The sequence below is a fragment of the Pleurodeles waltl genome, chromosome 3_1 (assembly GCF_031143425.1).
Source record: "Pleurodeles waltl isolate 20211129_DDA chromosome 3_1, aPleWal1.hap1.20221129, whole genome shotgun sequence".
NCBI classification, from domain to species: Eukaryota; Metazoa; Chordata; class Amphibia; order Caudata; family Salamandridae; genus Pleurodeles; species Pleurodeles waltl.
In genome coordinates this window covers 1,918,022,282-1,918,044,372 of record NC_090440.1, presented here as the reverse complement: position 1 = coordinate 1,918,044,372, position 22,091 = coordinate 1,918,022,282, and the positions used below count along the sequence as shown (strand labels likewise).

At 42.7% G+C, this 22,091-nt stretch overlaps 1 long non-coding RNA gene across 1 annotated transcript in view; it reads right to left on the bottom strand.

Moving 5' to 3' along the window:
* The window catches only part of LOC138283480 (uncharacterized), a 111,079-nt gene that overhangs the window by 85,445 nt on the left and 3,543 nt on the right, over positions 1-22,091 (bottom strand). The window contains exon 2 of the long non-coding RNA XR_011201264.1: positions 9,712-9,796. This is a non-coding gene — a long non-coding RNA (uncharacterized lncRNA). The remainder of the gene's footprint in view (positions 1-9,711; positions 9,797-22,091) is intronic.

Genomic DNA, 22,091 nt, shown 5'->3' with positions numbered 1-22,091 from the left:
TGGAATACCATCTGCTTGTTGCTTAGCACACTGAACCATTCTCAGGGCTATATGGAGCAAAGGTTAAATGAGTATGAGAAAGATGTAGAGGTCAATAAGCAGGTATTATTTTTATATGACAGGTGTAATGACACCTCAGACACAACCAAGCCAGTAAGTTCATTCAAGACTTGGGTGGAAGATGTGATCCGTAGAACAGATATCAACCAGGATGCTGGTGTTGCTCCCCAGGAATGCCAGGAATCAGAGACCACTGATGGAGGCTGGGACCCTATCTTTTCATCTGGGGTCAGATGAAACTTTTCTTCCCTGTTCCAAGGGGGGAAGAGATAATTTACCAAATCAATCAAATCAATTACAGTGCAACTTACTAGTCACACATTAAACCTCAGAGTCCAAAGGAAAAAGTTTCAAAGCACAATTTCACAGTCTCAAAGCCAGTGTTACCTATGTGAGTCTCAAAACCATAGTACAGAGATACAAAATCACAAATGGAAAGTTAAGGTGTTGCACAATATTAAATCAAAGCAACATATAAAAGTTAAAGGGCCTGATTCAAGGGACCGCCGTACTTGCAGTGGCAGTCCGACTGCTGCATCCTTCCCCAGATTACGATGCTGGCAGTCAGACTGCCATAACACCACTGCCACTGCCAGGATCATAGATCCCACGGGGCCGGCGGTGCAGAAAGCTGTGGTCAAGCACTGCAGTCCACTTGGTGGCACAGATGTGCTGATCACTACTTTCCTTTCCACCAGCCTTTTTATGGTGGTGTCACTGCCATGAAGATGCTGGAGGAAAGGCAGAGTTGGGGCTAAAGGGGGTCCCTGTACTCTCAAGACTATGAGGGTCATTCTGACCCTGGCGGCCGGTGGCCGCCAGGGCCACCGACCACGGGAGCACCGCCAACAGGCTGGCGGTGCTCCAACGAGCATTCTGACCGCGGCGGTTCAGCCGCGGTCAGAAGCGGAAAGTCAGCGGTCTCCCGCTGACTTTCCGCTGCTCGTGTGAATCCTCCATGGCTGCGGAGCGCGCTCCGCAGCCATGAGGATTCTGACCCCCCCTACCGCCATCCTGTTCATGGCGGGAAAGCCGCCATGAACAGGATGGCGGTAGGGGGGGTCGCGGGGCCCCTGGGGGCCCCTGCCGTGCCCATGCCAATGGCATGGGCACGGCAGGGGCCCCCGTAAGAGGGCCCCGCAAAGTATTTCAGTGTCTGCCTCGCAGACACTGAAATACGCGACGGGTGCCACTGCACCCGTCGCACCTTCCCACTCCGCCAGCTCGATTACGAGCCGGCATCCTCGTGGGAAGGTCGTTTTCCCCTGGGCTGGCGGGCGGTTTTTCAGCAACCGCCCGCCAGCCCAGGGGAAAACTTGTTATACCCGCTGCGGTCTTTTGACCGCGGCGCGGTATTTTGGAGGGCGGCATCTTGGCGGGCGGCCTCCGCCGCCCGCCAGGGTCATAATGAGGCCCTATGTCTTACCTAACCATTAAATCTAGATCCTAAACCATTCTAATACTAAAGGAATATCTGAGTAAGGTTAGCAAACAGAATTCTGTCCAAGAGAGGTGTGGTGGCATAAAACCACATAGAAAGTATGAGGTCTGTACCTCAAAAAGGTCCGCTCTGAGCGAGGGGCCAAGAGAGTCTGAGTACCTCTCCAGCTAAACTGCTCTTAAATCTCTTTTTTTCCAGGTGTGATGACATCATGACAAAAACTCCCATTTTGAAAAACAAAACAGTAAGGCAGTTATAATTAACAATTCAATCTTCCGAAGCCTTCGACTGTTGACCTTGATACATCCTCGCGATCAGGAATCTATAGCTGCCAGTGGCAGGATACTCCTTTAGTAGGGTTCTCTCAGACCCTCCGGTCTCTCGTGCACAGCAAGCTAGTTGTTCACTTCAGCAGCTTTGGAAACACAAGCTTTCAAGTTGAAGATTAGAATATACAAAAAGATTGTGGAATTCCCTTCAATCAACTAGAATGAACACAGCTATACTGTTATTTTAAATGTGTTTTAAATGTCGAACTTGTTGAATATAAAATGATTATAAAGAATAAAATTTATAAAATACTACAATAGTGACATTCTTGCAAGCGAGTATTAATGTAGCTTTCATAAACCTTAACTTTCATTGTGCACTTTTACTAATATATTTCAATGCGCCATGTTTAACAATTTGTCTTACACGTTACAAAAGGAAAATAACCACCCCTTCGTCTTCACGCTTTAGGAAGCATAATGGTGCAGCCAGGTTATGCTCCTTCACCACCGAATATCAGAAATGGTTGTTCTCTAACAACAGGTAATGAAGGCAAACAGGGAAAGCCAAAGAAGGGTTTCTAAGTAAGGATTACACAAAGGAACCAGTTAAGGGTCAAAATAGTGAAGACGTCGAATCAAGATTGGTTGGACAAACTACACGAATGAGGATAACCAATACAGCAACAAATAGTTGCCCGGCAAATTGACTGATGTGTAGTGCGGTTAAATATGCTCTACCACTAGAAACCTGCTAATCTGGAAGTCCCCAACCCCCGAGGTTATCGATCTAGCTTTCTCACTCTGCATTGCCCGGTATTCTATTCCATTCCCTGTATGAGTCTGGTGATTCATAAATATCACAGGGGGCAACACCCCTATAACTTAACCCCTTCCCTCGGCGCTCTTGGAGTGAAATCTTGACACATGAGCTCTCCTTCGCATCTAGGTTCTTCCTAAATATAAAACCGAATGGAAGAAATAACAGGAGACCTAACTAACTGCTCCCAGAATAAGTTAGATTACACACATACAGCTAGAATTCATTCAAACAGAAACCAGTATGTATCCTAGCATGTATTGAGAAAAAACAATACTGTGTAGGATGCGAGAAACTAGGGGACTGGGTGCCCAATGATGGCAAACTGTAGTAGTGGCTCTCCTTGGCTTAGTGATGGTCATGGCATCATGGCAGCCACAGTTTGCTTATGGTGACCATCTATGGCTTTTTATGGGCATTGTAGGCATGAAGTGGGCATACCTGAAATCTGGGGGCTTTCCCTTGCATACAGCAGGGCTTCCTTGAAAGTGATGGTGATACATGTGCATGTGGAATAAAACCTACCCATGTGGGGCAGTAGTACGTGTGAGTGCTTGAAAATCACAGGTTGAAATTTGGTGGCAATACTCATGTATTTAGTAAAAACAGAAGCGGGACAATACTGTTATTTCCAGGTGTGACAGATTTTCTTTGCCTCAAATTAAAACCTGATAATTTGGAGCAAATTGGGTGAAAGGTGAACCTAGTTTTTGAAAAGCCAGTAGTTGTTAACACAATGTGTGTATTTTAAGTGATGCTATTATCTCAGCATAAGGTTAAGGCACTATCATAATATATTTATATTTACTGTCTCTGTGGTAGTGCACGCTCTGTTTGCTACAAATTGGCTGTCGTGGATGCTATGGCTGTCATTTCATGACTGGTGGAAGGTGCGAAATCCCCAGTGATTGCATGTTTTCGTTTTCTTTGGATACGTGGGATCATGAAATATCCCTAGGCACTTCATCCTTTTATGTTCTTATTACACGCTATTTCTGGCGTGATAATCGAGTGGCCTGGAATAATTTATTACAGTTTATTAGTGACTTCACCAGAGCCCAGTGTGCTCAGTACTGGGATGGCTCAGGGCTCTGATGTCCCGCTTTGTCTCTCACTAACTGAAAGCGATGTGGCAAGCTGGCAGTAGCTGTCTGCCAGTGCTGTTTACTTTAATTTTTCCAGACACTAGAAATACTTTAGAGATGAAACAAATGCTGTAGGAAAAAAAACGAAGGAAACGGTGTTAAAGTTCACACACTGCTATGAAGCAACTATCTCCCGTGAAAGTTATCCCGCTGCAAAAAGCTCAGAGCATTAGCCAGTTGCTGTGTTTTTGTGTCAAAAAATAATTTGTTTTTGACACCAAGTTCGCCAACACATTAAAGAGCAGCCCTGCTGTTGGGCGAGGCGATACAGCAGGGCATATACGCGCAAATGTTCTCATTGTGCCAAGAATACAAAATGGTAAAACAAATATCTGCTCACTAACAGAAACAGAAGGCGTTCTCTGTACAGACATTTTATATTTTCAGCACATTCTTTTTTGTCTGACTTCGCTATTATCCGTTCTTATACATATTGACTGATTATTAGGTGGTCGGATCAGTACCTCCCCGGGGGATATCTCTCAGGCCAATTGGATGCGGCCTAGTGTTCCTGTACCGAGATTACTGGGTGTTGAGCTTCCAAGTTCAGACTGTGGCCGCGTCACAGCCCGCCCCTACCTGACACCCAACAAAACTGATGCTCCGCCCACTTACATTTGCCATTCGAAAATCACTTGATGTCATTGGTAATGCTTTATGTTTGTCCCACCTTGAGGCTGTTTATGTCACGCCTTGTAGACTGCCCGTTACATGAATTATTGCACAATTGCCGATATACTTCAGCGTGGTCAAACTATTTATTTTTTATTTTGTCTTGCTCCTTCGTGCTGGATGGCTGCTAGGTGCGCAACGCCCATCGGGCTTAGAGGGCTTCAGCCCCCCGCCGTTGTGTGCCATAGCCGGGCTGCAGCTCACAAGTGCTTGCCTCAGGTAGCGCCTGGACAGATCATTGTTTGGGAAATATTTTCTTTCCTTTAGAAAGACAGGCGCAACTTCTGGCAGAGATCACCAGTAATTCTAGATCATGGACTTCATGGTGGGGGCTCTCACTATGCAAGGCCATGTGCTTTTGCATTCCTTATTGTTTGCAGGCGGTATTGCTTTTGTGTTCCTCATTGTTTGCAGGCGATACAATGATTGCCCATTAACATTGTGATGATCGAGACAGCCTCTGCAACTGAAAGGTAATCTCTGCCCTGTTCCCAACCAACCTTGGCCTGAGTCCATCCAAACAGAAAAAGCCCAAATTATATTGTATTTAATTGCATTTATATAGTGCTTACTACACATGACAAAGGGTAGCAAGCGCTATATGAATGCAAAAAAAAGAGGAGAAGGTTTGTTTTTTTCTTTTTCAAATGGTGTTGGATTGAAATGATTACTAATAGCATTTTGCATTTCCAGGTTGGGGGAATGTGTGTTTATGGGGGGAGGGGAGTGGGTGAGAGCTATGAATTGAAGTTCTTGTGGTTTTGCTTCAAAAATCCCAATATAGTCTAAAAAGCTAAGGGGCATATTTTTTTCATTCAACACAGCAAGGCAACTTGCTGCTTTATGTTGCATGAAAAGGAGAGAGCAGAAATGTGCCACATTTACAAAGATACAGCACATTTCTGCTGTCTCCTAGCGCTGGAGCACTTGATTAAGACTGGCACCAACACAGGCATGCTTGCACCATGGTGCAAAGGACCTGCATTAAGGGCAGGATTGTGTTTGTGCAGGAAGAGATACCTTCCTGTATGAAAACAATTGATAATGGTATCTTCCTCTTTGTATGTGTGCTGAACAATAGAAAGAGGAAGTAACAAGGAAAAATAAAGGTTTGACTCCTCATTAAGCCTAGCTCAAGGAGGCACATCATTTTGGCACAGTCCTGTCTTACAGAACTTTGTAAATCTGGGATTTTGTCAAAATCCATGGTTGGATGCATGGCAATGCCCATAAACCACCCATGGAACATGTTCCTTTGGTTTCACTAAACCACACACAGCCACGCAAGGTAGCTTTGAGTGACTTTGGTAATACTACTAAAGGACTTGCGTTGCCTTGCAACGACTTGTCACGCAAGGGCAACACAAGTCCTTAGTAAATCTGGTCCTAAGAGTGTGCAAAGTGATATTGGCAAAAAGAGGTCTGGGCAACAATTAGTCTGTTGAAGTGACCTATGGTGGGTGGCACCAGCACTTGTCAGTGGGGCAGGGACTTTTAAAAGAAAAGATGGTTCCTCAGGCAGTGCCTGGATAAAATGCTCCTGACAGCCTGTTCTGTCCCAGAAGGAAGACCAGCTATGGCCTACCAGGCAGTATTCATTCCAGGTTGATGGCTTGACAATAACGACATGCCACACAGTTACTTTAACAGTCATACATTTTACTCTAACAGTCTGTACACAGGCAGGGGAGGAGAGCCACCTGTCATTGTGCTCCTGTACCTCAAGATTGCTATGTAGCCCAGTTTGGGTGGGGCAGGGAATGTGCACCACATTAGGACACATGTGTGGTGCAATATTCCACTGCTCCTAGTCACAGGCTGCTGGGTGCTGACCTCTCACAGTTCTCTGTGTGTACCTCTTGCCCTTGGTAGTTGGTAGCGGAACATGTAACAGACTAACAGAGAGGATCAGCATATCACTGTGCATAGATGGCACCTGGCACTGCACCCCTCAAAGCTTTCTGTTGTAGCAGCATAGTGTGCCCCAAACTGCACTGCCCTTGTGTGGCTTACCTATTAGGCCTCCTTACCATCTCTGCAAGTGGTAGTTGGTGGTTGGGAAATGTGGTGACAAGGGTGCCTAGCTCCAAATCCAACACACAGACACATTTCAAAGGCACACTTGAAATACACCCTGGGTGCACAAGTTCACCAACTCTGGACCTTGCTGTATGTCAAGCTGACCCACTTTTGTTGTCAACTGGTGCTGCCCCTGCCTTCTACTATTCTATGTCAACTTCAAACCAGCAACTGTACTACTTTACGTTAATGCACCTTCTTTTGAAACATAGTCCAAGCACCGCCCCTTTTTTAATGTCTGCCTGAAAAGGGGATTTTAAAGCTCGAGCTTAGTGCCAGAGACAAGAGTTCACATTTTTCATAGGCAAGGGAATCACAGAGTTTGAGTACGGATGACATCTGGGGGAATATACTAAAACAACCACATTCCCCATAAAAGCAATGAAGTTGCCTGAGACCAACAAACTTAGTTTTGAGAATTAAACATTCTCAGCCAGTATTTATTTTTCAAAAGACAAATTAATAAAATGCTCTCTCTGAAATTTCTCAAAATCATGGTTATTCACTGGTCTGGCCCTCCAAGCACTATCCCAATGAAAATGTGATTTGGTCCCCCAGATTTCCACTAGGGCCCCTCACTTGACAAACTGGAGTCAGCCAAAGTCTGACAGATCTAGAGTGGTGCTGCACAGCGCAACAATCAAAGGGTCAAAATTGCCTTGGAACAAGAACCATATTTCAGTGCTTGTTTAATTAAGGAACCCAAAGCTGAAGTTAGTTGCACTTCTAGATATGGGGCTCAATAACTAGAAGACATAAATGAGTTCCTGCACAGAGAAAATTAGTTCCTGCACATGCAGAGAGAGTGGGGATTGAGCTCATTCACAGACTGAGTTATCTTTTTTTTGCATTTTTAGATAGCACGTTACATTACTCAAAATCATACACGGTTTTTAGGCACAGGGAAATTAAAAGCCTGATTTAGATTTCAGCGGGCGAGTTACTCCATCACAACGGTGATGCGTATCCTGTCCGCCAAAATATAAATCCCATTATTTCCTATGGGATATATATTTTGGTGGATGGGATATCCGTCACCGTTGTGACGGAGTAACCTGTCCACTGAAATCTGAATCAGGCCCTAAGTGATTTGCCCAGGATCACTGGAGGTTGAGCTGACGCTGACGCTTGAACCTCGTACCCCAGTTCCAAAGTGAGCACCTCTGGCTGTAACACCATAGCTGAGTCCCTGCATACATATTGCTGAACCCCTGCAAAGGTACAGCAGCTTTTATGCACAAATGGAGCTGAACTCCTACAGACATTCTGTTGAATTGTTTTTTACAAGAGTTTAATTCTTGCACTCAACCAGAGCAGAGTCCTGTATACATAGCACTCAGCCCCTGCACAGCTTGAGCTGTGTTGAACCAAATTAACAGACAGTTCTTTCAAATATTCATTAATGCGCTGTAAAATATTCCGTAAGGAGTGCGATACTGGTGACTAGCTTCTAATCTGTGGGAATACCACAGCCCCACACCCAGGTTAGTTTCTGACATGGCCGTCTCTGACAAGTAGTCTGAAGGAAAAGCTGGGAGAGAGGATGGGAGTTGGAGAGAAGGGATTGAGAAAATATATTGTGGAGAAAGAGAGAAAGAGAGACGAGATAGAGAGTAGTGACAGAAAAGGGAGAGCAAGTGTGAGAGAATATGGAGAAAGTAAAGAGAGGAAAGAGAAATGGGAGGCAAACGTTGCTGATATGGGAAAGAGAACAGAAAGTGTGTCCAGTGAGAGATGGCAGAGTGAGTGATGTGTGAACAAGCAGCTGGCGATGATACTAAGGCAAACCTTACTGCACGTGGTGTCTATTACTTTTGCTCTGTTTTTCACCAGACATCTGACTGTCACTTTGTGAGTGGGCAATGCCCCTGCTGGTGGTGTATGTTTCAGGTACAAAAAACAATTTGGATAACACCACTTAAATTGTTTTTTCCGCAAACTAAGCAGTAGGCGGTGGTGAAGGTGTTTCATACAACATAGTCACTTGTCAGCCATGTTGTAGAACTGTGAAAGGTGGCATAATTACTTTTGAATCTCTTTCCCATGTGGCATCAAGCATTAACCTTTCATATCTTTTGGTGAGTTGAGTCTTTTATTAAGATTATGTATTAAAATAAACATTGAAAAACCAATATTTGGTTCTGTAAAGGTGAATTCTGTATTAGAATGATCATTAATACATACCACAGGGCATCGTGACATTGGGAGCACCCCTAGCACAAAACATAGGCACTGGACAGGTGGCAGCAGGAGTAGGAGTAGCACAAGGTGATGTCAAAGAGAGGAAGTACAAAAAAGACAGTTGTTGTGAAAACCTCCCTGCGGAACAGGTAGAACACAAGCATGAGTAGAAACATGTCCCTCTCTCACAGAACAGGAACAGGTGGGACAGCAGCAGAGCAAGCTTTACTTGCAAATTTACAATGCCAATAGCCCCAACTCAAGCAAATGTGAGACTTATTGCATTGCAAATGCTTGTTTAAAGAAGGTTGCAATCACAGTAAATTTGAGTGGAAATTCAGTTTGATCTTTTGGAGAAGTTAAATAATTGTGGGTAACAGGCATATTTTGTAACCAGAACTGAACTGTAATCAACCGTTAGGGCAGCAAACGAGTAGAGTTTATTTATTCTCATTGGGAAGGATTACGTATTTATAATTTTGCAATGGTTCAGCAACATATGACATTTCTGTGGAAAGTACATGAGCCGAAATATCGTTCAACTGTGTTATTTGGAATTATGGGAATACCTTATAAAAAACTGAATAAAGTGGAAGGTCATATTTTAAAATCTTAATTTATGATGAAAAAGAGTAAACCCATTTAAGATTAATCTCAAGCTAAGTGTGACAGGTGCACACTTTAAAATCCCTCGGGTCTTTAATAGAATGGAATTATCAAATTGCACATGCATCCCCAAATTCCCTAGCAGACTTTATTAGTAGGGATGTTATTTCAGATTGTGCTTTGACTAACAATCTTGTTGGTAATTTCAACTGTACACAGGGGCGGTTTGTGCCCTTTGAAAGTAGTGGGGTGAGTGAAGTGCCCCATCACTTTGCAAAAAGAAATATAACATCCCCTCCCTCCAAAACCCCAAAGTAAACCACCCCGCCCTCCAAAAGCCCAAGTAACACTATAAAATAGACACAACCACTACACTTGCATGCATTACACACACAAGCATTACACATGCATGGGTTACACATTAAAAAAGGCACTTACCCAAAGGCTGCGTGTTCTCCTCTGTGTTCTTCTGCTCTCCGATAGAGGAATGGCTCCCCTAACCAATCCAGATGCTGCTGTCATGCTGTTAACCAGAATGACAATTCTTCAGCCTATGTTTTTTGAGATATGGTATGTGGAATGCACAGCAGTACCAAAGCTTGTACTTTTCTTTCTCACAATAACGGACCACTAATGTGGGCATCTGTTTTTAAACTATTTTTAGAGTTCATTTAATGTTTTATATGTCCCTTGTTCAATCACTTATTTTCTATGTGTTGAAATTGAGTAATTTGTGATGTTATTTATTATATTTGGAATTATAGATGGGTAACTATGCATCATGGGGATGTTGTTCACTGAGAGGCTCTGAGTGATGTCAAATAGACAACAAAAGTGAGCACCAGTTGTCTATGATGTCACCCAGAACACCAAGCTGAATAACATCCCCGCTATTCACATTTTACCCATGTGTAATTTTATGCTGTAAAAGCCCCCCTGAAAAAATAATTTGTTTCTGCTTCCTACATGCACACAGGGGCAAAGAAGTAATGGGTGAACCATATATTACATTAAAAAAAGGTTCCTTCTTCCATGAATCTTTAACCATGGTACCTTTAGGAAGGTGTGGGGTTTTCTTGCAGATCATATCTAGAGTGGACAGCTTGAAATGCCACAGATCACTTTTGGAGTGGAGGATGTTGTGCTCTGGCAGGACAGTCCAAAACTGGAAGTCATACTCGCATTCAGGAATGTTGTTGCAGTGTTCACACTCAAGAGATGACTAAAAATTGCCAAAACCTCCCCCATCCACTGACAAAGAATCACTTGTCTCTGACAGCTTATTAGTTGGGACAGTTTCTCCCTTGAATTTCAGGAGAGTTACATATTTCTGGTTATTGCCTCTGTCCTCCTTTCTTCAGTATCTAAGTCCCTCTCGCCATTAGCAACAGAGAGGTCTCAAATGGCAGACAAAACCTTTTAATGGGATGTGAGTCTCTTCAGAAAGCCACATCACCAGGCATATGTCAATTTAGCACTTTGCATGGAACTGCACTTTTGATTCCTTTTAATTCCTGCTATTTCTTTGGGCCAGAGTAATTTTGCTATCCGGGGCTTGGAGCCCAGGATAAGAAATACAAAATACCACTATGTACTATACACAGGATGGTTCCGTTTCACAACAGTTGTCACAGTTATCAGTATGGAATCCTCTTCAATTGCTGTGCCTCTCCATTTTGCTACACTACTGTACCCATTTTATTTAGTGGGAGGACTGGATAGATTTATTTGGAAATTACTTTATTGCTTTGGATGGTCACGACTTTAGACCTGAAAGGAAAAAAGATCTGCTAAGTTCTTTGGGAAAAGAAGGACATCACAGGCTTAAGTTTCTTCCTGAAGTGCTTGACATTAATGACCAACCAAATTGTGATTTGTATAAAGAGGCAAAGTTAAATATGGAGCACAGATATTTAAAAAAGTAGAATATAGTCATATCGACATACACATTTTATACTCATTCATAGAAGGCAGGAGGGTCAATGGATGACCTTGTGTCAAGTTTGCGTGAACTTTTTCTGTCAAGTGTTGTTTTGGCCAAATGACTGTAGAACTCATTCCTAATCCATTCATTGTTCAATGTAGGAGCCAAAAGACACAAGAAAGGTTGTGGGCAGTGAAAAAATGCTTCCTCCGCAGATTCAGCATAGCTAAAGTAGTACAGGAATCTCAATTATGTAGGAGGGAAATGAGTAAGAAAGATATGGCAAGTGGTGAAGATGAAGTGCCTGTGGTGGACAAAAGGGAGGATCTCCAAGACAGCACTGGTGTTATAAACTCTAACAACAAAACAGTCAACAGATTCCAGAAGGGGGGCAAAAATAACCTTAAATATGCTAAAGTTGTTGTAGAAGTACCTTCCATTCTGGAGATTCTAAACATGCTATGCTGTAAATAGGGAGTGCAGGACCTGTGGTCGTAAAAGGCCATTGTGCCTGCATGTGTAAAGAAACCAGTAAGTCAAGTGTACTGGTTACAGAAGAACTGAGAGAACGAAGACAGGAAGATCGTGTATTGAGTTTGAGTCAGGAGGGTGATAATGAAGGAAGAAGAATCAAAACTAAAGCACGTTTTGTGGTCAATGAAAGGAATGTGGGACAGATGGTAGATTTGGGGTCTTTGTACACAATCATCTCGAAAAGTATCTTTGTGAGGGAATGGCCACATTTGGTGCTGACTGCCAAGGCTATTGATCTGAGCGGATATCAAGAGGAGAAAATTGAACTCTCTGGATATTTCACAGCCCCAATTACATTTTTGACAAGAAAAATCAAAAGGAACGTGTATTTTGCAGAAGGTGGTCTATTAATACTTGGATGGGTGCATCAATATGATTACTTCAACCTGGGTGAGGGTCAAGTTGTCACAAACTGTTGTAACCAGGAACATTCCTACAGACAATTGCCTAAAGCAAGGTTGTACCCCACTGTTATTTAACCTGTTTATAGCAGACATGTCCCTGGTTTAAAAACATGCCAACTTAATCCCGCCAAAAATTGAAAAGTTCAAAGTTAATTTGCTATATGTGGGTGATATCATTATGTTGGATCACACAAGAACTGGGCTTCAAAAAGCACAAAATGCCCTCGATAATTATAACGAGACAAATAAAGTGAAGGCAAATGTATCAAGAAAAAAAGTAATAACTTTAGAGAGTAGGACTAAGAAACTGAATCACTACTGGAGTATACGCCCACTAAAATGAATGGGACAAAACTGTATAACTACCTGGCTGACTGCGACCGGAAGCTCTAAAACTTACCAGTGCCATCTTATAGCAAAGGCCGAATTGTAGAACTACCTGTATGACTGCAAATGGAAGCTCTAAAACCCACCAGTGTCACCTTGAAGCAAAGGCCGAAATGATTACTAGCAGAGTTTGCCAGCTCAATAATTTACTAGAAGGCCCCTCCTCAGTCCCAATATGACGAGTTCTCAGGGCATCCCTCATACTGGCACTAAATTATGGCCATGAAGTCTTCCTGGGGCAATTTACGAAAACAGTGGAAAAATTGCAAGGTAAAGCTTATAATAGGGCTTACAGGTTACTCAAATATATAAGAGATTGTATGATCAGACTGGAACTTGGCCTGAAAGGACAGAAGTGGGCTAACATGGGCGCTTTCTTCAAATACTACTACAGACTCCTCAAGGACCAGCTCACACACTGAAATCAGCTTTCTGACCCATTTTTGCCCGAAGATGAGCCCCTGGTCCCTCTTTTAAATAAATTGCTTGGAACCCTCCAAATAGACCAGACAGAATTAAACAAATTGCTGCTCTTGCACATCACACTTAAATCTCTGAAGAAAGGCAAATAAAATCACTGTCAATATCAAGTGGCTTCACAAAACTGAACAGCAAATCGGCAAAAGCTGCAGTGGCATCATCCCATGACAATAAACACCCGCACCTCCTGACTGCACAACCATACTTAAGGTGCGCAATTGGGAAAGTCTGCTTGACACAAATCATGGCTGCAAGGCTGATGGCTCTCCAGATTAAAGAAATTAACCCAAAATGGCATTCCTTTTCCATGATTGTCAGCAGCAGGCTTTGTGGCTATAAAATGGAGTCATTCAACCACTTATTATGCTGCTGTCCGGCACTGCAAAATGCATGTCGCACTTTGTTAAAACCTCTCTTTTTAAGCCACGGAATAAGAACTTGTAAGAAGGCCAGGAACCTTGTCTTCACCATGACGGAACCATCTGACCTGGGCAAATTTGGAAAGTACATCAATCTACTACAAAACCTACATAAAGAATGCAACAAGACTGGTTAGACTTACCACCTCAGCAAATCTTGGAGGGGAAGCACTGTCCATTTCCAGAAATTTAGCAGATCATAAACTGGTCAATAATGCTGCCTTTACATGTTTCCTTTTATTGATGTTGTTTTATATCACTAGTATTTGATCGGACCGCCTTATACTTATAAAGTATTAGCAACTACTCAAAACACTTGTGCAAGAACGTCAGTCTGCTGCGAAATAGTCATACCACCTGAAATCATGTACATTACATTCTGACCGATTGCACTGTTTTTATTTGTGGAATAATTTAATTAATAGAAAACAAGCATATAATCTGTTGGTGGATTGCATTGTTACTTATTTGAGATTCCCTATCCTCGTTTTTATAGTTTTTATATATGTCAGGATATTTAAAAAAAAAAAGATTTTAATCTTTACTCGATATTCTCATATGATAAGCTGTGTCTGCTGCTATGCCCCATATGTCCCTTCTGGAATGTCTACACAAGCTGAAATAATGATCCGTCTTAAACCCTTAATATTTTGCTATTAACTTTCCAGCTGTTACAGAAAGATTGCAAACGTTTGTAAAGATTTTAGGTAATCGTGCAATAAAGATTTATGATGATGATGATTTACATATCCTAATCATTGACATCGAGGATGTGCATGATGTGAAAGATGTGTTTAGAGAAAAGTTGGAACAACTGAAGGGATATGTCCACAAAAACATTGTTAAAGAGGGAGCCATCCCAGTACAACACAGGCTGAGAAGGGTGCCTGTGATGATTAGGAGAAAAGTAACAAAAATGTTAGAGGACATGATGAGGGAGGGTATTAATAAACCCATGGAAGCTTCAAGTTGGGTCTCACCTGTGGTAATAATTAGAAAGCTGATGGCCGGTTGAGATTTTGTGTGGTTTGGGGAGTATAAACCAGAATATAGTCACAGACACTTTTCATTTGCCTAACATCAATGAATTAATGTTATTGCTTCAAAGGGGAAGGTTTTTCTCTAAACCTGATACGAAGGGTTCATGTCACTAGATCCACTTGCACGAGGAATCAAAGAATTTAACAGCATTTGTTATGAGGGAGGGCATGTTTCAGGTTACAGGGATGTTATAGTTAGGTTCTAAATTTACATGCACAAAACCACAGAAATTCAGTAGTTAGACATAGAGTTATTTCAAGCAACTATAACTCACGCCCTAAGGTAACTAGAGCTCGCACTCTCACCATGCACTGCTAATTACTCCGGTTATTACAGAACTCATGACAACTTTTATAACGTCAATAAAATTATATCAATGAAACATTAGCAGTCAAATTAGTGAAGAAAAATCTGTGCATGGCGGAGGCCCGAGTTATAGTTACCTTAGGGCGCAAATTCAAAACTCCTGTGGTAACTAACATAGGAAACATACATTTTTTGACCCCCCCCCCCCCCCACCCTTTTTCTCAGCCCCGGCTTGATGGATCACCCACAACCTTTCCATGCACAACAAGAATCACTGGGGCACTTTTTTTATTTTTATTTAATGAAGATTCGCCAAACGGTGCCAAAGATATAGGCAAGTCAAAAAATGCTTTTTCTATGGAAATGTGGTCCTAACTATAACTACCTACTGGTGACCCACAGTAGGTGATATATATAATATATATATATATATCAATATATATATATATATATATATATATATATTCACTGAACAAAACAAAGGTTACAGGGACGTTATAGTTAGGTTCTGAATTTACTCACAAAAAACCTTCGAAATTCAGCAGTTATAGTTAGAGTTATTTCAAGTAACTAGAACTCGTGCCCTAAGGTAACTATAACTCACACCCTCGCCATGCACAGTTTTCTGATCAATTATTTTATTGCAAATGTTGCAGTGATAATATCAAAGCTGCCATAGAAGGTGTCATCAGTGATATAAAATGTGGAGTAAATAGCTGTGCATGGCGAAGGCGCGAGTTATAGTTACCTTAGGGCACGAGCTATAGTTACTTGAAATAACGCTAACTATAACTGCTGAATTTCGAAGGTTTTGTGCAAGTAAATTCAGAACCTAATTATAACGTCCCTGTAACCTTTGTTTTTTTAGTGCATTTCTATGGTTTTTTTTAGCACGCACAGACGTGAATATAGCAGTGGCAAAGGTTATATTTGGGTTCTGAATTTACTCATATAAAACCACAAAAATTCAGCAGTTATAGTTAGAGTGATTTCAAGTAACTACAACTTGCGCCCTCACCATGCACTGCTAATTACCCCAGATATTACAGCAGTCATGACAACATTTCTAACATCATTAAAAATATCAGCTTTTTTCAAGGGAAAACTGTGCATTGTGGGGTGCGAGTTATAGTTACCTTACGGGCGCGAGTTATAGTTACTTGAAATTACACTAACTGTAACTGCTGAATTTCTATGGTTTTCTGTGAGTAAATTCAGAACCTAACTATAACGTCCCTGTAACCTTTGTTTTTTTCATTGAATATTTACACACACACAGTAAAAATAAACCTTAACCCGCTTGTGCCCATCCGCACCCTTGAGCACTAAAAAAACCCTTACTCGTCCTTCAACTCTTGCTACTCTGTACCCTTACCTATCCTTGAGCGTTAACATTCAATTAACGCCTAACATTATTCTTTCCTAAACAACCAAACACCCTTACCCACCCCTAAACCCTACAGACCTTGAAACACCTTACTAGCTCCCTATTATCCTTACCCAGTCTTGAACCCTAAATACCTGTTACAAACTCCTACCCTTACCCATCCATAAACCCTAAAAAGCCCTATAACCCTTACTAACCTGCACACGTATCCATCACCGAATCCTGAAAAAACTCTTACCAACCAATGCGTACCCTTACCCATCCCTGAACCCTTAAAACTACTTCCATCACTTAATTCCCTTTATTTACCTTAATACACAGAAATTTGAAAGACTTACCTGCGTTGTAAAATCCCACATTGTAAAGTACTGAAAGGGGCCCCTCTGTTGTACTTACCTGAGTTGTAACATCCTGCGTTGTAACGTCCATCGTGGTAACACTCGCGTTGTGCGCGTTACATAGCATACACAACACTCAAATGAATAAACAATTGAAGAAATACCGTGGAAGCCGCGCTGCTCAGAGGTTTCCAACGTTGCCCGTTTCCTTAAAAACACATGAATAACTGAAGACATACCTCGGAGGCCGCACTGCTCAGAGATGTCAAACCTGTCCTGCTTCCAGCCAGAGCTCGTCTTTGGAGGGGATGATTCAGGCCCAAATCCTTGCCTGTTCTTGACCGGACAGAAGGCCTGGGGCTGGTACTTGGCTCCTTCTGTCTGGATCAGAGCTCAAGAAGCTTTCTAGAATGGTGTGAGTGGAGTCCCTGTGGAGGGGGAGGAGAGGAGGAGGAACTGGTGTGGGAGAGTCGCTTAAGGGCCTGACACCTCTTGAACATAGAAAAGTTGATGTTTCAGCGCTCGGAGCTCGAAAGTTTCAGATAATAATTGCCAACTGTGCCGGTGTTTTGATATGAATAACCAGCACGGTGTTGCCCCGTGGATAAGTTTGTATTTAATGAACTAAGGAATGAAAGTTAAACGTGAAATACAGTATAACATTTAAACAGCAAAAAAGTTGTGGCCGTAGCTAAATGCCACGTTTTACATATGGCTAACTGCAGTGCCTAATTTATACGAAAAATACAAGCATTGGCAGGGCCAATCAGTCTGGCATTGGCTGCACTCTTTTTGCTTTACCACTGTTTGTTTTGTCATGCTTCTTATGGCAAATATTTCACTGTGAGGAGGAGGTGGGAACTTGGCAGGGTGGGGTCTCGTGCTGAGAACTACCTAAGAGGCATTTCTGCCCCCTCCCCTCACGCCTCCAAAAACTAAATAAAAACAAGCATTTTCAATGCAATAGGTCTTGCTTTTGCTTGAGTTAGAGCTATAAGCATTGTAAATTCCTAACTGGACTTTTCTTGCCTCATAAATTGATATTGAAAAGTAAAACAGTTGACATGAGCGAGCTGATTCAAAGTGCCACAGCTGCCATGAGCATGAGTGCGAAGGAGAGACACAAAAGGAAAAATAAGTTTGCTTGCAGTCAAACATATAGGCAACGCGCAATTATCCATGTAACAAGGTCAATGACCAAGACGGTAAAAAAACTGTCCCAAGGAGGGACAAACGTAAAGCATTTACCAATGATAACAAAGGATTTTTGAAAAGCAAGCCCTTGAACGAGTGATAGTGATGGGCATGCAGTGGGCGTCGTGTGGGTACAAAGCCCACAGATAGATTACAACAGGCCAGAGCGCTTGCACGCTCAACTTAAAAAAAGCTTGCTGTTTTAGGCGTTGATATCCTGGAGAGTTTTCACAACCCTGAATGGAGATTGGCTATTTAGAGCCTCCAAAGATGAGCTCGAAACTCACTCTGTGCAGTGGTTTCCAGCTTGCTTTCACTGCCACAATGTGATATTGGCTTCAGGTGACCATGTGAAGGGAAATGATGATGTCTGACACACAATGGCACCGTGTGAGTTGGCAGGTCTTCCTTTTTGCTCAGTTCTCTACTTAACCACTACAATTCTATGTAGAAGGCTTAGGGATTGTGGCTGTGTGAAGATGTGAGGGATGGCAATTGTTTTTATCACATCGCTCCAAAATCACAAAAGAGTAATAGGGTGTCCTATGACATTCCCAATTAAACAAAAGTTAAAGATGCAAGCTCCCATCAGAAGTCAATTTAAAGTCAGACAATGAAATAGTGGAAACAATCTGACTTCACTAATATGAACTCTTATTTACCGTGCTTCAAACCAGCAAAATATGATGAGGCGTGGTTAGTATGTATTTTTCTGACAAAAAAAACAAAAACGTTTCAATGAAGGGCAAAGTCACAGAATGTATGATGCTACAACACACTAAAAAGCGAATTTCAGAAGTAAAAAAAAAAACGGTTGAGATGCTATGAAAATAACACATAATAGCTCATTCAGAATAAGTTGAGGATTTTATATAACCCCCTGTTGTGTGTTTTTGTCAAAAATGTATTCTAACATTGAATCATAGTGATTAAGTAAAGTTATATGGCATATGGTATGGAATTGTCCAGTGTGAATACGTATTCTTTCCATGTTTGTTTGCCATAGGATACCTACACCTGTTAATCTGTCCTTAAAACAATAGGGCTGCCCATTACATCCAACGTAATTAAAGATGTGCAGCTACTGCTTCTAAGAGAGGCACAAACGGTCTAATGCCATCCCTAGAAAATATGTGGTTTGGCCTTAAAGCTTTCAGGGAACAATTGAGCAAACATTGAAAAAGGACCACCCGCCCTGACCGTGCCAGTGTCTTGGCTAGAGTGATGGTAGCAGAGTACCTTACCCCATCCACTCCCCTCACACCAGTGCTTAATTTGTGCTTGTTGTTTCCGATGCTGAGCACCGGCACCTATTTTTGAGGGCCGGGGCTTATTCTTCTGCCTAAAGCATTTGCTGCGAGCAAAAGACACATCTGGGAAAGACGAAGGAAGGGAAAAACAAAAAAGCGTCAAAAGGGAAAAAGCAGAAAGCTGCTAGAGTGAGCTGAAAGGGCGGGGAGCTGCTTTATATGAATTAAAGAGGCCCGAGATGCTTTCAGGATTACGCCCCTCAGTATTCCGGGTTCTCACATTTAATTGCAGCAGTCGCGTTAAGAGGGGGGCTTTGGGCACCGGCAGGTTTTTATTTACAAATTAAGCACTGCCTCACACACACCTCCCAGGCGTTTGCTGGGTTGTTGGTAACATGCTTCTGTGCTTTGTAGCCTGAAGTGTCACTCCTTGCCGGAGCGAGTGCGGAAGTGCACGCAGACCGGAAGGCTGACCCCTTCTTAACATCACATGCAGCAAAGGTTTCTGGGACCGAAAAGGGTTTTGCTGAAGCAGGTTCCCTGGGACAATCAGAGCTTATTGAAGGGGGCTGTGAGGCCGGCCCATCTCCCTGGGGATTGCACAGGTTTGTTCGTTATCTTGTGATCAGGTCCACGCTATGAAAATATATTTAATAATAATGAAAGAAGGTAATTCAATGGATACCTATCGAAGCATTATGAAAATGTATTTCATGCTTTTCAAGTTCTTTCTTTTTAGAAAAAAGTAAATTATTTTATCTTTCGGCTCTTTATCAGATCCCTCTCAAGTTTTTACTCTTATTTGTTAGCAGTAGTGCCACGAAGCTCTGCGAGCTAGAGAAGTAAAAACATGGCGTGCTCAGCACAACAATCCAGATGTGTCCATGGTTAGTGCCAGAGACGGGAGTCATGGCAGGTTTTCAGTATGTACAGGATTCTCAAAGAAAGCGCATTACCCTTGCGAGACCGTCTCGCCTGCCGACAGAGAAATGGTATTCAAGATCGGCTGTTAAGTCACATGGCCACATATTAATTACATTTTTGTCACAATTTTTTCTTTTCTTTAATGAGTGACAATTCAGGTTTGTCTGTATTGAAAACAGCAAATAAATATATTTGTGCAGCATATATTTGTCAGTCTTTTCTTTATGGCTTGGGTACATTGTCACAAGTCATGGCTATGACGAGGAGGACAGACGTAGGAGTAGTAAACCAATTGTTTATCGGTAATCTTTGTTACCTTTCGTTACCTTTAGGATACTCCTCCCCGTCATAGCAACATACCACTCTCCCTCACTCCCTAGCATGCAATTGTATGTGGCTTATGCAACAATAGGAAGTGAGTGGGGGGCATTTATTGCTGATAATGCAATAATAGAAAGAAAAGAAGGCTTGAGTAACATTTCTCTGTCGGGAGGTGGGACACTCTCACAAGTCATGATTATGATGAGAAGTACAGACATAGGGGTAAATATCACCAGCGTTCAATTATTCCTCGGGGGAAGTTCAAGCAAGTTTACAGGGGCTAGTAGACGCAAGATGAATAGGCCATTATCCCCTCCACTATTCCTCCTCGCCCAGTCCTAACCTTGTGTTAGACCTGTCAGTCTTAGGGTGGTCTTCCTCCAATCTTTTTAACTTCGCCCCCTTAACTTTGCTGGCTTTAGGACTCTGCACACTACCGCTGCTAACCAGTGCTAAAGTGCATGGTCTCACTCTTAAAACATGGCAATATTGGCTTATCTCAGATTGGCATATTTAATGTACTTGCAAGTCGTTAGTAAAGTAGTACTTCATGTAGGTTTCATACTACTAATGGGCCGCAGCACTGAATGTGCCACCCAGGAAAGCAGCCCTTTACACATGGCTCAGGATTGCTGTTGCAGCCCGTGTGTGCAGTTTTAAACTGTGAGGTCGACCTAGCAAAATAAACCTCTTGCCAGGCCCAAACCTTCCTTTTTAATACATGTAAGTCACCCCAAGGGTATGCCATGGACAGGTCAGATGGCAGGGTGCAGTGTATCTAAAAGGTTGACATGTACTTTTATATTTTAGATGTCCTGGTAGCGAAAAAATCTTAAATTCGTTTTTCACTACAGCAAGGGAACCAGTTCATTTTAGGTATCTTTGGTATTGTAGAGGAAGGGCACCAGATATAAATAATGGAACTCAGACACCACCTCTTCAGTACTTCTAAACCTGTGAATACTCTGACAGGAAGAAGAACTGCTGTGCTGCTGAAAGGACTGCCACTCTGCTGGACTGTTTCTCTGAAGGGCTGCTGCCCTGCTGTGCTGACCCGCTGCCCTCTTGCCTAGGTAAGAAGGAATGGACCTGCATCTGTTGAACACAGGACCCTGGATCGACTCCAAGGGCTAGTTGGCTGACCTCCTGACTTGAGCCTCAGGGACAGAAGGCTCCAACCACATTGACCCTAGCACCTGGACCCTGTCATCTGTGAGTCTACCCTGCCAAGTGGTGCCACCTGCAGCCCTGGACCCTTGAAAGTGGGCATAAGGGGCTCTACCAGACTCTGTTGATCCAGTGGAAGCCGACGCATCTCGTCTATTGTGTGCACAACCCTAAGCAGAGCCGAAGCATCACGGCTGCTGCGTGGACCACCCCATCCCAAAGACCCACATCACAGATCATCGCCTCTTCAGAATCATCACTGCTTGACGAATCCTTAGTGCAGACCCTCACATCCCTTGTATCCCTCATCGACGCCAGCCTCAATGACGACGCCAGAGTTCACATCGCAGTCTGACAGCTCCTTGAAGCTAACACATTACCTCCGACTGCTTGACACATCCTCGATGCCAGACTTCACATTACAAGCCCTCTTTGATTGAATCTTTGATGACGATGCAGGCCATCGCACCACAGCCACGCTGCATCTTAGAACTAACACATCACTTCTGCTGTGTGATGCATCTTTGACACAGACCCTCACAAAGCTCCACAAACCAGAGTTTAAGGTACTTTGTACAGCAGACCTAACTGGGTCTCTGCAGTCAACCCACACTCCATCACAATCGGCCCGAATTGTGACTTTGTCCCGGTCCAGCGTGACCAGATATTCACAGTTTGCGCTTCATGATTTTTGGCGCTATTTTCACTTTAATCTTTAAAACTGCATATTTCCAGCTCTACT